Source organism: Lontra canadensis, unplaced genomic scaffold, assembly GCF_010015895.1.
Source record: "Lontra canadensis isolate GAN:19392208 unplaced genomic scaffold, GSC_riverotter_1.0 scaffold84, whole genome shotgun sequence".
NCBI lineage: Eukaryota > Metazoa > Chordata > Mammalia > Carnivora > Mustelidae > Lontra > Lontra canadensis.
The window spans coordinates 4,793,746-4,808,827 of record NW_022631078.1 but is presented as its reverse complement, the minus strand read 5'-3'; the positions used below and the strand labels follow the sequence as shown (position 1 = coordinate 4,808,827).

The 15,082-nt window shown below is 60.6% G+C and overlaps 1 protein-coding gene across 2 annotated transcripts in view; it reads right to left on the bottom strand.

Moving 5' to 3' along the window:
• Positions 1-15,082, bottom strand: part of SHISAL1 (shisa like 1) — a 127,015-nt gene that overhangs the window by 54,013 nt on the left and 57,920 nt on the right. Inside the window, exon 1 of one of the 2 annotated variants that reach the window (XM_032882810.1) lies at positions 14,732-14,811. The exons of the other annotated variant lie outside the window; for it this stretch is intronic. The gene's annotated coding sequence lies outside the window, so the exon portion shown is untranslated. Of the gene's footprint in view, positions 1-14,731; positions 14,812-15,082 lie in introns of those variants that run through there. 2 annotated transcript variants of the gene reach the window in all.

Below are 15,082 nucleotides of genomic sequence, written 5' to 3'. Positions count from 1 at the left end.
GTGCTTCCCGGTCACCAACTCTCCGAGCCATAGGCTTCCTCGCCTATAAACAAGGGACATGAACCGTCCTCCCGAGTAGCCCTGCCATGTGCCTGACCGGGTGGACCCACGTGACCTAACCCAGGCCCAGAAGCCCAGGGCTGCCTCCCACCTGCAGCCTCTGGAAGGTGTGGTTTCTTCCTCTGCATGTCGTGGGTGCCTCGCCTCTCCCCTCTCTGGGTTTTGGGAAGATTAGGGAGCAAGCTGGTCATTCACAGTGATGCCAAGGAACCCGGAGACGGCAGGACAGGTGGTCACTGCCAGCAGGGGAAAATGACACCAAACGGATGTTGGTAACTGAACGCGCCGCCAACCGCCAGCCGCCCTGCAGATGTTGGTGGAGGACAGACCGAAAAGCCCCCACTGGGCGCCAGGTGCGTGCGGCTGTGCTCTCAATACCCTGACCTTGCACGATCACGCTTCCTAACCCAAGGAGGCTGACGGCGCTCTGTGTTCGGCTCAGGTGTTGCTGTTACTAACGGCAAAGCCCCAGTGTAGAACCCAGATTCGAAAGAGACCAAGCTAAGTACCCGGGGTGTGTGGACCCTGGGGAGAGGCACCTGCGTCAAGGGTACAGTATGCGGTAGCAAAGAGCCGGCGCTTATCAGTTCAGGACCTTGGAGAGTCAAGGGACCTCTCTGACCCTCAGTTTCTTCTTCTAATGGGGGTGGAGTTCAGGGTAGGACAAGATGTGTACAGACCATTGGAGAGGTCGCTGGACCAGGGTGCCTGGAGTGTGGCCCTGCACTCGGGAGCTGACTAGAAATGCAGGATCTCAGAATCTGCGTCTTCATCCCGGCTTTTCCTGACAGATGCTCGAGTATAAGAACCACTGGGCTAGTCAGAGGTCAGGAGACGTTTTCTAGAAAGGGCCAGACGTACTTGTCATTGGCTTTTGAGACACTGGGCCTTGTGGGAACAACTTAACTCTGCCATCGTAGCAAGAAAGCGGCCACATGTGATACTAAGCACATGGGTGAGGCTGTGTCCCAGTAGAACTTTATTAACAGAAAAAGGGCACCCCAGCTTGTGAACCCCTGCATTAGAGCCTCGATACCCACAGTGCAGTCCACAGACAGCATCCAGGGCATCTCCTCGGAGCTGGCTAGAGACACGGGCTCTTGGGCTGCCCCCCTCCGAACCCCGAGGATTCAGGGACTGCGCCTACTAACCAGTCCTGGCGCCTGCTAACTGGTCCCAGCACCTGCGAACAGGTCCCACCATCTGCTAACCAGTGCCTGCTAACCAGTCCCAGTGCCTGCTAACCAGTACCCGCTAACCAGTCCCAGCACCTGTTAACCAACGCCTGCTGACGGGTCCCGGCGCCTGCAAGTTTGAGAAGCCCCAGCTGGGGCGCACACCAGGGAGCGGGCAGCAGGGCCCTGCCGGTTCCCTCGGGGTCTGATGCACAGGGGCCGGGAGGGGTACGGGGGTGGGGCTGCCAAGCGAAGGTTTAACCAACGGCGGCACCAACGCGGCTAATTGACAGCAGCTGCTGTCGGAACCAGAGACTTGTCAGCTGTGATTAAGCGAAGTTGCCTTTAGGCCAACCAACTTCAAAATTATGCAAATAGGGCCATAAAGGAGACCACAGGGATGGTGCGGACGTGCTGGCTCTCCCACCCCCCACCCCCGGACCTAGCTCTCTTAACCCCCTTCTGCTGGCCTGCGGGGGGGGCCCATGTCCACCCGGAGCACCCCTGAACCCGCTCCACTTCTGGGGGTTAACGAGCCTCCTGCCCACACTCCCCACAATTGGCACAAAAGCTGCTGTGCGGGAGGCGAGCCAGAGGCGGCCAGAAGCCAAGCCAGGCCCCGCGGCCCCTCTCAAAAGCATCTGCCATCCCCGGGTAGCCGGCCCGGTTCCCTATCCCACTCCGAGCCCCAACGAGCCAGGCCTGGTCTCCCTGGGACCCTCCACAACCAAGAGGGCTTCCTGGCGGCAATGGCCGGCAGCCAGAGGGCACAGGACGCTTTCAAAGGTGGCAGGAAGTGGCTCCCGGCCATCTTCCCCAACGAGCCCTCACTCAGCCCTGAGGCCCAGACTTGAACAGACAGCAGCCCTCCTCTGGCTCACCCCCACTCCTGGGGCCGCTGGGACCCCAACCTAATCTCCCCGGCCAACCGCAGCCCCGTGGTCCCCACCCTGGGCTTTGCTGCCCCCTGTGCCAGCAGCTCCCATGACGGATCTCCGGAGAAAAACGGGGAGGGGTCGGCCGCGAGATCGGTGTGAGAAGTGGAGGGCACGGGGGTTTCTGGGACAGAGGGAAGACCCCCGCATCACACACACTCCCTGCGTCCCCATCCCGTCAAGAGAACGGCAGTTTGACGTGGTCGTAGGAGATCTGGAGGGAAGCCAGCTCTCGGGCCTGAGGTCACCATGGGCAGCCGCTGGCAGGCGTCTGGGGAGGAGCTGGGCTCTGGAATGGCAGGGAGCTGCTCTGAGCCCCTGGTGCTTTTCTCAGGCCTCCTTCCCAGCCCAGTCGGCACCAGCCAGCACTTCCTGCCTGAACTGGAGAGCCGTTCTCTTTGCACTCGGGAAACCAAGGAATCGCTAAGAAGCCCGTCTGCCTGCGTCCACGGAGCGGAGCCCTCGGACCATCCCCCAGGTGGGCTCTGAGAGTGAGCGGGGAGCCAGGGCAGAGCACAGGCCCCGGCTGGAGGGGGAAGGCCCGGCCATCAGACCTACACCCCTGCCAGCCAGGAGTCCATCCCGGTCCACCCCGGTGATGGGGCAGAGCCTGGCCCTGGGAGGGCGGGCCTTCCTCACACGGGGTCCGTGGGCTGAAAAAGCCGTCCCGGCCCACCACAGCAGGCTTCCTGCTTTTCAAAACGGAACATGGCTCAGGACGGGGAGAAAACTGCTCAATTTTTAGAGCACGGGTTGACATCTAGGTGAACAGTATTACGGAGGTCTAATCAGTGTGCTGCTACGGGGGAATGTGGGCCCCCAAATTTCTGGGGAATGGAGAGGTAACATCAAAAAGCATTTATGAAAGAGCTCGGTCAGCAAGAAAGCCGGTCAGAACTGGGGTGCGGAGGGCGGGAGTCCACCAGGAGGTGGGCTCCGGGCCGAGCCTGGCAGAGGGGGGTCGCAGAGAGGACAGGGGCACAGGCTGGCCTGGGGGAGGGGCCACGGTGGTCCTGTGGCCCCAGACATGTGACCCAGCCTGTCTGGGCCTCCCTCTTGCCTACGAAGTGGGGTCCTGACTTAGCCTCATGGGGGGACTTGCGGGATGACATGAGGTGGCATACGGGAGTCCAGGACCGAGCCAGGCGGTCAGCGGGTGGTTAGGAAACAGGGTTTCCCTTCTTGGCCTCTCCTTCGCTGGGCTCAGGGTTTGCTTCCGGCTGCTCCACGTTCTTTAAAGTGAGCTGCACGTGACCTGAGACGTGGTCCAGGGGTGATCATTAGCTCAGATGTGGACATGGAGGAACGGAGGACCAGAGAGGTTGTCATTCTGCAGGGATGGGGGTGTCACATAGGTCCTATGAAGCCGACCTGGGACCGGCACCCAGATTTCCAGATTCTCGGCACGGGGCTCCCTCCTCAGTACCACACTGGCCCCAGCTGGCACAGTCCACACATCCCCGGCATGGCTCAGGGGGACGCTGAGACATTTAGGGGTGCACAGCGCTCTCCACACTGTGGCATACCCCTCCTCCCCGCCACTGCCGTCAGCCGGGGTGCGGGGCAGGGGGCACAGACCTTGGACCACAGCCTACAGGCTCCAGGCTATAGAGGAAGAACCCCCACAAAAGTTAGCCTGTAGAGAAGACCTGGCCTTCTGTACAGTGGAAACAAGAGAAAGAGACTATTTCTTGAGCACCCACTATGTGTCCGGCCCCGGGATGGACATCTGACAAATATTGTCTCCTTTAATTCTCGAAAAAGGGGGCTGCTGCTGCCTGTGTGCAGATAAGAAAAGTAACGGGGCCAAGGTCACAGAGCAGCTGAGCTCGGGCCCTTGACCCCAAGCTGACCTCATTTCCAAGTCAAGGTCCTTTCTGGGCCTTCAGCTCTTAGCCTTAGGCAATCGGGGAGGAAGTGGTGGTGATGGGGGTGCTGCTACTCTCCCAAAATGAAACCACCGGGAATTTCCCCCTCTCCTGAGGCCTGGGGGAAAGCAGAAGAGAGATCATTTTTGGAATAAGCTGGTCCCATTTCCCACCAGCTCTGGAGGTCTGGCCCTCCGCCTACACGCAGGACTTCCCAGTAGACCTGGGCTCTGATTGAACTCCTCCAACCACAGCCCCCAGGGGCCCGTCCTCCTGGGGGACAGTCTTTCGGGGAAGCTGGGGAGGAGGACTCCGCACTCCCACCCCTCCCCTCTACACTAGTCTGGCCTCACACTGAACAGGCTTATTTTAAAACAATCAGCATTTGGCTCAAGCTGTGAAAACAAAGCCTACATTTGGTTGTGTCAGGAAGAGAGGGACAGGCCATGCCTGGGAGAGAAGAGGTCATTGGTGCCAGTTCCCCCCAAGTATTTCAGACCTAGCTCCCAGCCTCACGGACGGAGGGGGGGATGGGGGACATCCAGGTACGAGGGTGACAGATCTAGTTCTAATGCCATCACTGCCGCTAACCGATATGGGACCGTGAGCAGGTCACTTCATTCGAAACCTCGGTTTTCTTCTTGCTTGCCTCCTTCCCATCCATCATTCAGCCAGGAAACGCTCACTGAGCCCCTGCTGGGTACACTCCTGACGCGCAGCCCTGAGGACGCAGGAGTGAACGAGACAGACACCTGCCCTTGCCATGCAGAGACTCAGGTCTGGAGCTGGGAGTGGGGCTTTCCATCCCTCTCCAGCTGGTGTCTGCACAGGAGGGACCTAGCTCAGGCGGCCCTTCTTGGCTGAGCCCATGCCGGAGGCCCCTGCGACTGTTGGCTCCCAGTGGAGGCTGGATCTATGTCTGATGTCCCTTGGAGACCCTGGGTGCCCAGCTCTGCCCTGGGCACAGAGGTGGGGAGTGGGAGAGCGGGGGGACCAGGACAGTGATGGAGGGGCAGCACAGAGCTAAGAGGCCCCGGCCAGGGCCTTGGACAGTCCACAAATGAACTGCTCATCCCTCTTCCCAACTGAGAGAGAGAGAAAATAGCTTTCACACTATATTTTCTGATTTTTTTCCCACTTCACTGCTTCTAAATTGATCCAGAACAGACTGTCCAATTGTTTGAATTTCAGGAGGAAAGTCTCCCAATCTTTCCCTCGCCCTGCCCAGGATTCTGCCAGGCCCTCGTCCTCTCCCGGACGTCCCCACCTGCTGGCCTGTGGCTGGAGTCCCAGAGGGTGATCATGTCTGGACCCACCGGAAATATCCTGTCCCTGGAAGAGAAGGCTTTGCTTCCCCAGGTAGGACTGAATTCAGGGGTGGGGGCGGTGCTCTGCAGGCAGTGGGACCCCCAGGGAGCCTGGCACCTGGGTGGAGCCGGAGGCTGCCACATGCCTCCACGTCTCCTCTCCCTTCAGGAAAGTACGCTGGGTGCTTCACACGAGCAACTGTCACTATCCTGCTGACCACGGCGGCGGAACAAACGCTCCTTAACTTGCCAGCATCCTTGGAGGTCAGGCCACTGCCGAATGCCAGAGTCTCACCTGCCCAGCCTCCAGCAACAGCACGGACAGCCACGGCCAAGTGCTGAACGTGTGCCGACTCCTTTTCCTGGGCTCCGCGTGCCTTGTTCCTTTTCCCGTGAGGTCCCTCCGCCCCTGGCTCGTTGACCTCCTCATCTCATACTCTACCTCCTGGGGTGCTACCTCCCCTGGGGAAGGCCTCCTTGCTGCTCTGACCCTTTTCTCCAGGCAGAGTTGCTCCTCCAACCCCCGTCATCACCCACACTTGCTCAGTCCCTTACATGGGACCCAGACCCATAGGATCCAGACGTCCTGCAGACCACAAGCCCTGAGGGTAACTTCTGGAATGAATAAGCACGTCACAGGGACCCGAGCGGATGGCTTACACACTCCTGACCCCCGGCCCCTTCGGAGGAGGCAACAGGTGGCAGCGGAATCCAAGGGTCAAATATTAAAGACCCCGCTGCCCTTGACTTCCGGGCCCATATGAGGCCGGGGCAGCTCCAGAGCAACCCTACCCCCCACCCCATTCCTTCCCCAGGGTCTCGCTACGCTGCGTCCCCCTCCCCAGAGAGAAGGAGCTCCATGATGGTGACAGACCAGTGGAAGCGTGAGAAGGGCTTGCTTCTGGAGCATTCTGCCTGCCCCTCAGGTACATAGGACCCCGGGGGTCCTGCTGGGGACCCCAGTTTACAGAGGAGGATACTGAGACAGAGAGGAGGTGGCTTGACAAGGCCACAGTGAGGGGCGGGCGCAGGGCTCCAGTGCCCCCATGCCAATGCCTCTCTGGGCCATGAAGCGTATCCGGCCTCCCACCGTGGAAAGAGTCGAAGCTGCCAGATCCAAATCCTTAGCAGCCGTGTGGTCACAGGGAGGTCACGACATGGGAGCAGTGGTCACCTGTCCTTGCGCATGGCATGGTCCCAGGATTCGTGTTTACGAAGTGCCCGGGATGGGGGCTCTGTGGCGGCTCAGGGGTCTCCCTAGCAGGTCAGGGCGTCCAAGGGCCTGGGAGCCAACGCTCCCGCGCTGGGGGCCGGCAGGCTGAATTCTATCGTGGCTTGGCAGTGCCCTCGTTTCTTGCCCCTCCCCTGACCCCACGCTTTGGGTACCTCTGGCAGAAATCAGACGGCTCGCAGGCCGCTGTTCCGTAGTCTGTGCGGGCAACGCGCCACCCCTGCTCCAAAGCCTCCCGTGCAACCTGTCCCCCACCGTATGGAGCCCAAACACCTCCCCCGACTTCCAGCGCAGCTTCACAGATTACAAACTACGCTCAGACACCTTATCTGTGCGCGTCACCATCCCCCAAAGGCAGGCGGTGCCTGGCCCGTACCATGGAGGAGGGAACGGAGGTTTGGAGCAGCACTGGGACTTCCCCGTGCGAAAGGGGAGGAAGCCACGGCATGAACCAGCTCTGTCCAGCTCAGAACCACACTGGCAGGGACACCGGTGGCCTGGGCCCCCGGACTCGGGCCACCATGCCCGGTCCCGTGGAATGAGGACAACAGACGTCCGCACAGGGAAGAGAGACGGCTATGCAGCCCATCCCACCTCATCGCTCATGGACCTCAGAAGGAATCCCCTCCCCTGCTGCCCCGGTCCTGGCCTTGTGACGTTCCCCGACAGCGGTCCATCTGTCCGTCCTTCCTTCTTCCGTCCATCGCCTCACTCGCTCATTCATCCAACCGCCCATCCGTCCGCCCACCTGCCCATCTGCCCATCCTGCCCAGGCACCCTGGGCCAGGCTCCAGCCACAGAGCTAAAGCAGGAACGAAGTGGTGTCCACCCTTTGAGCACAGAGAGAAGCCCACCGCCTCCGGGCCTCCTGGGTGCTTCTGTTAGTAACCGGACCCCTGGCGGTAACGACTGTAACGTGTGCCGAGCATTGAACTACACGTCAGGCTCTGCACCAAGCACGGTCCTTGGATTGACTCATTTAATTCTTCAAAGAACCTTGTGAGGTGGGTGCTATCCCCATTTTTAGATGAGGACACAGAGGCTCAGAGAGGTCATGTAACTCGCCCAAGGTCACACAGCTAGCCAGGATGGAGACCGGGGTGTGAGGCGGAATGGTCCCTCCAGAGTTCTGGGATAATAAAATCACGATTATCGTTGCGACGGACCCAGGAGCCTGGAATATTATGATTCTTACCCGTAGCCCTCAAAACTGCCCTTGTAACGCGTTAGTGTCATTACGGATGTTATCAGCCTTATCTTGCAAACGGGCACACTGAGGCTCAGAGCGAGCCGAGCGGCCGGCACTGGAGCTGGGGTGTGAACCCAGGAGGGCGCGCGCTGGGCAGGCTCCCCCTGGTCTCAGGGCCCCCTTGACTCTTCCTCATTCAGTCAACAACCACTGCCACGGAGGTTCAGGGACGGTCGGGTGAGGCTCCTGCCTGGCTGCTGCAGGAAGAGCTGAGGCGGCGTGAGCCGTGCCACGGTGACACACCAGCTCGTCGTAATAGTGTGAGAAGACAGATGACGCGGTTGTCAACGCACACTGGGCTCACTAAGTCTCTCCGCAAACCTAATCTGGCTCTCACAATAACCCCTTTGGCAGATTAGGAAACAGAGGCCCAGAGGCTATATAACCCACCCAGGGTCACAGAGTTTGGAACGAGCAGAGGGAACAATTGTCCCGGCAGGAGCCCTGGGCACGGGCTCTCTAGCCATCTGTACATCTGGGCCAGGAGCCTCCCTCCGGCCCTGCCCGTTGCCCTGACGATGGGCCTCAGCTCAGAGGCTTGGTTCATTCCCCAAAGGCCTCGGGGCCCCGGGGATCAGATTCCAGGCAGTTATACCCAGAGGATTCCACACTGCCCACCTGCTTCCTGAAACATGGAAACGGCAGAGGCCTTGCAAACCAGCCCACGGCGTGGGCATGCTGGCCTTGCGCAGAGACGTCGGGCCTCTGGGGCTCAGTGGTGTGGCCAGGCTTCCTGCGAACGGGCACAGAGGCTCCATGCCCCATTTCCCAGATGTAGAGACTGAGGCTCAGTGCTAGCAGACCTAGCACGGACATCCCAGACCCCACGTCCTGAAGCCCAGCCTGGCGGGAGCCGAGGAGGCGGAGGGAGCTCAGAGGGAAGAAGAAAGGGGACTTTCTAGACTTTGGTATTAGTGTCTGTGGTTCCATGTTTAATTTTTAGAATTTCCATTTTTAGTGTCTTATGCTTGTTCCCCCACCCCAAAGAGCCCACAGGATCCAGAACCTGGAGTTTCAGAGCCCTGTCTGGCCATGACCCCAGCACCCACTTCCTCTCTCTGGGCTCTGTTCTCCTTAGCAAAAGGGATACTCACAGGTTGGCCCTAGGGTTTCCCGAGGGTGCTGGAAGGTAACGCGTATGAAGGGGCTTGGTAACAAGGGAAACTGCCAGCGTGAAAATCACAAGATGCCACTGGGATCCCAAGCCTCTGCCAGACCACTTCAAGATTTTCTCCGGCTACTCCTCTTCCCGAAGTGCCCTCTGCCCTCTTCTGGGCCGGGCACCCTCCGACTCACCCTTTACGACCCAAGCCAAAAGTCACCTCCTCCAGGGAGCTCTCCCTGCCCCCTCAGGCAGGGTGGGACCTTGCAGATGCCTGTTTTATTCTATTCTGCCCCCAACAGACACACGGCAAAACCCACCAGGTCCTATCTTCATCGTCTCTGGTCTCCGGCTGGCACCGTGTCCTGGCACAGGGTGGGTGCGCCGGAAACGTGGAATGAATGCAAGCTAAATGCATTGGCCGTTAGTCTAGAAATCCAGCTGTGCATGGGAGAAAAGGAGCCCAAAGTGAAAGCAAATCACCATCCTTTCCGTAACCAGCTCGGGGAGCCGCGGAGGGAATTCTCGCACTGGATTATGGAAGGAATTTGTCTTTATTTTTAATTTGTGCCGATATCTAAGGAAGCAGCACTTTATCCTGAGCCTATCAAGTGCCGAAGAGCTTTGAATCTGGTGCAGGAGGCAAACTTTCCCCGGCCCAATTTCCCCATGCAAATCTCTCCACGGCGGCCCAGCCATCTCCGCCCTCCGCCGGGCATCTCTGACGCTTGCCAGCGAGGAATAATCAGATTATGTAGCTGGGTTTTAAAAGATCACGGTTTGTCTCATTTTCCAGGGAAGTGTGAACAAAAATTTTTTTTTCCTCCCAAGGCTCTGTTAAGAGCTTCCAGAACTTAATTCAGTGTTAAATGGGTGTAATTTGGGAAACTCATGCATTATTTCTTAATTTCTCAAGGCGAGTCTGCACGCATCTGCTGAGGTACATGTGCGTGCGGACAGATGGGCGGTAATCGGAGTGTACGCCCTAGTTGGGGGGGGGGAGAGGGAAGGGGGCAGGCTGTCTAGAACACGCAAAGTAGACGCTCCATTCATGGCTGATGTCCGGAAATCTGGGATGGGAGGCATTTGCATTTCATCTGGCTTCTGCTTTTCCGCTCTGATGGCCAAGGGCCTGGAGGTGGTGGGGGGTGACGGTGGGGGTGTCTGAAGCCTTTTCCGGAAGGGAGTACAGTTCGGCCGTTCCAGCCCCCTCCTCATCCCCCACCCCAGGCAGCCTCGAGGGCCTCTGAAAAACACCTACCAAGTCTGCATCATAACCCTGAATATCCTTGGAGGTCCAGGATGTCCATTCACCGTGACCTTGAGCACATCCAGAGCTGGCTCTGGACTCAGCATCCTCATCTGTATCTGGGTATGTGGACAAGTTTCCAGCTTCCTCTCAGGACCCAGAGCAGCAGCTCCTGGGGCTTCCCTCTCTGGCTTAGCGTGCACAGAGGTCCCAGATGTGCTGGGGTTGCCATCTTTGTCTGATTCCCCAACTTTAGGCTATGGAGAGTGGGGGCTCCCACACCCAAGACCCTACCAGGACCCCTTACCCCACAACCTTCATGTCCTGCACTGCTGAGTGGGAAAAGGGGCTCAGTGGGGCAAGTGACTTTGCCAGTGAGGGGCCAAGTCAGGATGCCTAGAGAAGATTCTCCAAAGAATTTCCTACCTGGTCACAGTCAAGGGGAAGAGGAAGGAGGAGCTTGTCGCCAGGGGACCTAGCTGACACAAGTGGGAGTCAGTACAGTGACAGGGTCAGTGGTCCCAAGACAGCCACTGTCCCAGCCAGAGAATTATCTATTCATTTACTCAGTCATCCACCAAGTTGAGCCCTGGTCATCTCTAGGCAGGGCTCCACAGGGTCAGGTCTGAGAGGGCCTTGGGATCTTCTCTACGTTCCCAGGTCACACACAGAGATGGGGTCAAGCAATGTGCTAGCTACAGGAAGGAGGTCAGGAAGGACAAAAAGAGAGGGAGGGAGAGACAAGGAGATGGAACTTGCTTCCTGCCAGGATTTGTGCAGAATGAGGCCAAAACCAACAGAGTGGACGGCACCTGCCATCTCCAGGAGGCCATGGCCCAGGCCTCCGGTCACCCTCCTTGCTTTTGCTGGCTCCGGATGTTCAGGACCCCACCTTACAGAAGAGTGTTTAGGACACAAGTTCCTCCTGTTCTTGGAGGTTGACTACTATTTCAGTAACTTCTAGAAAGAGCAGCTGGGCTAGGAGAAGCCACTTTTTTGAGGGAGCTGGGGCTGGGGTTTCTCTGCTTATCCTAGGACTGATGTGAATCTGTGTGGGACTCGGCTGGGGAGAAGCAAACCAGCAGAGGCTGAGTTAATAGAGGCAGAGTGTCCCCAAGAAGGGAGGTGATACCTATCACCCCAACCATAAGATGGGCTGCGCTCTGGCTAGGTCCAGAACAGAGGAAACAGAAAGAGGGCTCGGAAGTGAGACTCAGAGCAGCCTGACCCAGGGCAGCCGCCAGCAGTGTGAGGAGCTACGGGGCTGCCCTGGGGCTAGGGCCAGGCTCTGGGTGGAGTCCTAAAGCAGTTCTGAGCAGCTGGGTTATTCAGAACCCCTCTGAGGCCGTTTTGTTGGCACAACAGCATCCATCCATAAGGACCAGTTCAGGCAGATGGCCTGCAGATTAAGGAGGTGTTGGGGCTCGGGGCTCGCTCCATATAACACCTGGCACGTAGTAGGCCTTCTGGCCTCTGCCATCAGATGCTAGCCTAGTGCCACGGAGGCCCCATGCTGCACCTGCGTCTGCCAAGTCGCATGTCACTTGCAGACAGTGGTCGCGGCCCAAACTGGTGTCCGCTTGCTCCCTCCCTCTCTTAGAAGCCAAGGGCCTGGCTGTGAGGCACTCGTCTCCTGCAGTGTGGCCGGAAGCGGGGAGGGCTGGCGAGGGCTTGGCTGATTGTCCTCGAGGGTTGGAAACCAGACCCATCTCCTTGTCTTCCAAATACCTCTTCCTCTGCCCACCCAACCATGGGCTCCCACTGGCAGGCCACGTAAGTGTCCAAGCTCCAAACCTACCCATCCTCCCCTCCTTGCCACCCCACCCCTGCTTCTGAACCCTCCCCCAGGCCGGGGGCGGGAGGGGGGGTGTCCAGCTCCCTGGCACCCGCCCGGGCTGCGTGGCGGCACCATCTGCTGCCTGTCTCCCTCGTCCTGCGGCCCCCCGCCCCCCCCCCCAGCCAATCTGCATCACCACCCATCGAGGGGCTCTGCCCAGAACACCTTCTGCTCCTCCCTTCTGGCTGCTTCGGGCCTGCCTTCTGGACCAGGCCCCCCTGGCACCCCTCCTCAGGCTCTCAGGGGCAGACGCTCCCCCGTGCGCCCCCCCACCTCAGCTTCCCCCAGGCAGGCCTCCAACCCTGGCTGGCCCCATCAGGGGCTGTTTCCTCAAGAGCAGCCAAGGGCAGAGTGGACGCCCTTCGGAGGCAGCGGCCATGGGGGCTTGCTGGGCGGTGTGCCCAGAGGAAGGAATGGACGGGTGGCTAACAGGACTGGGGAGTGGCTCTCAGCGGCGGCTCCCTGGGGCAGGCCTCCCTCCCCCCTTTCTCTCCCCCACAGAAGTCTGAGCAGCACTGGCCCTGCCCCCACCCCTCCCCTCCCATCCAGCAGGACAGGCTTCAGGGTGGGTGGGACACATGCACAGACACGTTTACACACACATGCACACATTCGCACCCCACACACATTTACACGCACACCACAGCGGCTGCAAACTCACACCACACACTTGCATGTTCCCATACTCACACACGTACACACGCAGCTCCAAGCTGATCTGTTTCTCCTCCCAGATGCCTGAGACAGAGCCAGGAACTCCGTGGGATGCTGACACGAAAGAAATGGCAGAACCCTCTGCCTGGGGCTTTCACCTTGAGCCCCGAGGTGTGAGGCGCGGGGGGCCATCTGGCTCCAGGGAACTTTCTGGACTCCAGCTCCACACTCAACCCCTGTCAGGGCTGGCACACGGCAAACAGCGTCTCTGGAGAGATGGATGGCTCGCAGACAGGGGTCCTGCCCCGAGCAGTCACAGATTCAGGGGTTGGGGGACGCCTCAATTCTGGACAACCCTGGCCAGCGTGCGGATTGTCCTGAGCTGGCACCAGGGACCCACGATTTATTCTGATTCTGCGTTGAAAGCCATTTCCAACCGTTCCCTGAAGACGCCTGTCGGTGAAAGGTCCCGCTGGGCCACATGCTTTCTGGTCACACTGAGACCATCTTACAGGCGAAGAAACCACGGATGGTAGACGGACCCCCACCCCTTAGTCTGACTCTGAATGGGGCCTAACTTGCTAGCTAAAGGGCATTTCAATCACAGCCTGCTGTGGGATTCCCAGGACACCAGTGACTGAAGACGGCTTAGACCCACAGAGGTCAAGGCCCTCATTCTATAGACAAGGTAATTGAGGCCCAGAGAAGGACAGAAAGCTGCCTGGGGTCACACAGCCAAAAGCACACCATCAGACACTGGCAGGGCCTTCCCAGTGCAACCTCCATCAACCTTCAGAGGTGGCAAGGGCTCCGGGGCCACTTTACAGATGGGGAAACAGAGGCTCTGAGAGGTCAAGCACCTTGCTCAAGGTCACCCAGCCAGGAGAGAGAGGGCTAGAGGCCACCCACTGTGATTCCTGATGCAAGGCACTTTCTGCTCCTGTCATCCAGCTCTGGGATTCCTTGGGCAGGAGCAGTCACTAAGGGCAGGGATCACAGAGGCCGAGAGAGGCCGGGTAGACACAAAGAGGCATACAGACATACTCCCACGGCGTATTATGTAACTCCCCTTCCTTGGCCCCATAGCCCCAGGGGTGCCGCGGGCCACCAGCCCGGAACCCCGACCCACCAGGCCCGGCCCGCGGGCCCCTCACTGGCTCTCTCCAAAGGACAGTTGGAGGCGCCAGGACGCGCTGGCGTTTCTTCCTCCTTTCTTTTTTCCTCTGGCTGAGTAACAAATACTAATACTAATAATGATAATAATAATTAGAATAAATATAACCTGAAGACGCTTGGGGTCTCGTTGCCATGGCAACCGCTTGCGCTAATGAGCTTCTGAGGCCGCCGCCGGGCCACCGGGCTCCGGGCGCGGGATCAATATTGATTCGGCCCGGGGAAGCGGCGGCGGCTCCACTGGGGACACGCGGCAGGCGGGGAGCCAGGGGCGCGCTCTTGGAGGGGGTCTTCCTGGTGGCCCGCGCCGCCCAGCTGGGGCCCCCGGAACCGACTGGGTCCCCAGCGTGCCTCCGGAACTCTGTCCGGCGCGCACGGGGCTCACCGCTCGCTGCGCTCCGGGACTCGGTCCTCGGACGCCGGTCCCCACCTCGGACGCGCATTCCGGTCCCAACTGCCGCGTACCGGCACGACGCCCTCCGGATTGCTCCTCGGTCCCCTCCCCTCCAAGGTTCAGCGACCCCGACCTTGATTAGCCCTGGCGCGGACCCCAACGCCAGAGCACCGGCTAACCCCCACCCGGCTCCCGCCCCCAGACTCTCCGCCCGGCGTCCCCGACCCCTTTCCAAGGCACGCCGGACCCTCCGAAGCACCCACCGCGGCTCTCCCAGCGCGCCCACCCCTCCCCGCTCCGGGCGCCAGCACCCCTTTCTCCCGAGCCCCGGCGCCGAAGACCCCGCCCCCCCCGCCGGGACCCTCCCCCGCCAGGAGCCCCGCCCCCGGCCCTCTCTTCCCGGGGCGCTCCGACCACCCCCTCCGCCCCCCGCCTCCCGTCCGGGCGCGCCCCTCCCCCGCGCGGCCCCAGCCCTGCCCGCCCCGGGCGCCGCTCACCTCGTGCCCGCCGCCCGCTCGCTCCTCGCTCCGCCGCCGGGAGCCGGCGCTCGCGGGGCTGAGCCGCCTGCTGGGGCGCGGGGCCGCCCACGCCCCCGCGGTGCCCCCGCCGCTGCCGCCGCCGCCGCAACAGTTGTCCCGGCCCCGGGGGCTGCGGGGACTCGGGGGCGCCCGCGGGGCTCGGGGGCTCCTAGGCGCGCGGTGGGGGGGTGGGCGCGGCGCGGCGCTGGGGCTTCGGCTGGGACTCGGGTTCGCGCCCCGGCCGCCCGCCGCCCGCCCCGCCGGCGCCCCGAGCCGTCCGCCCGCGGCTACTGGGCGGCCCGCGCCTCCCGCCCGCCCGCCGGCCCCGCG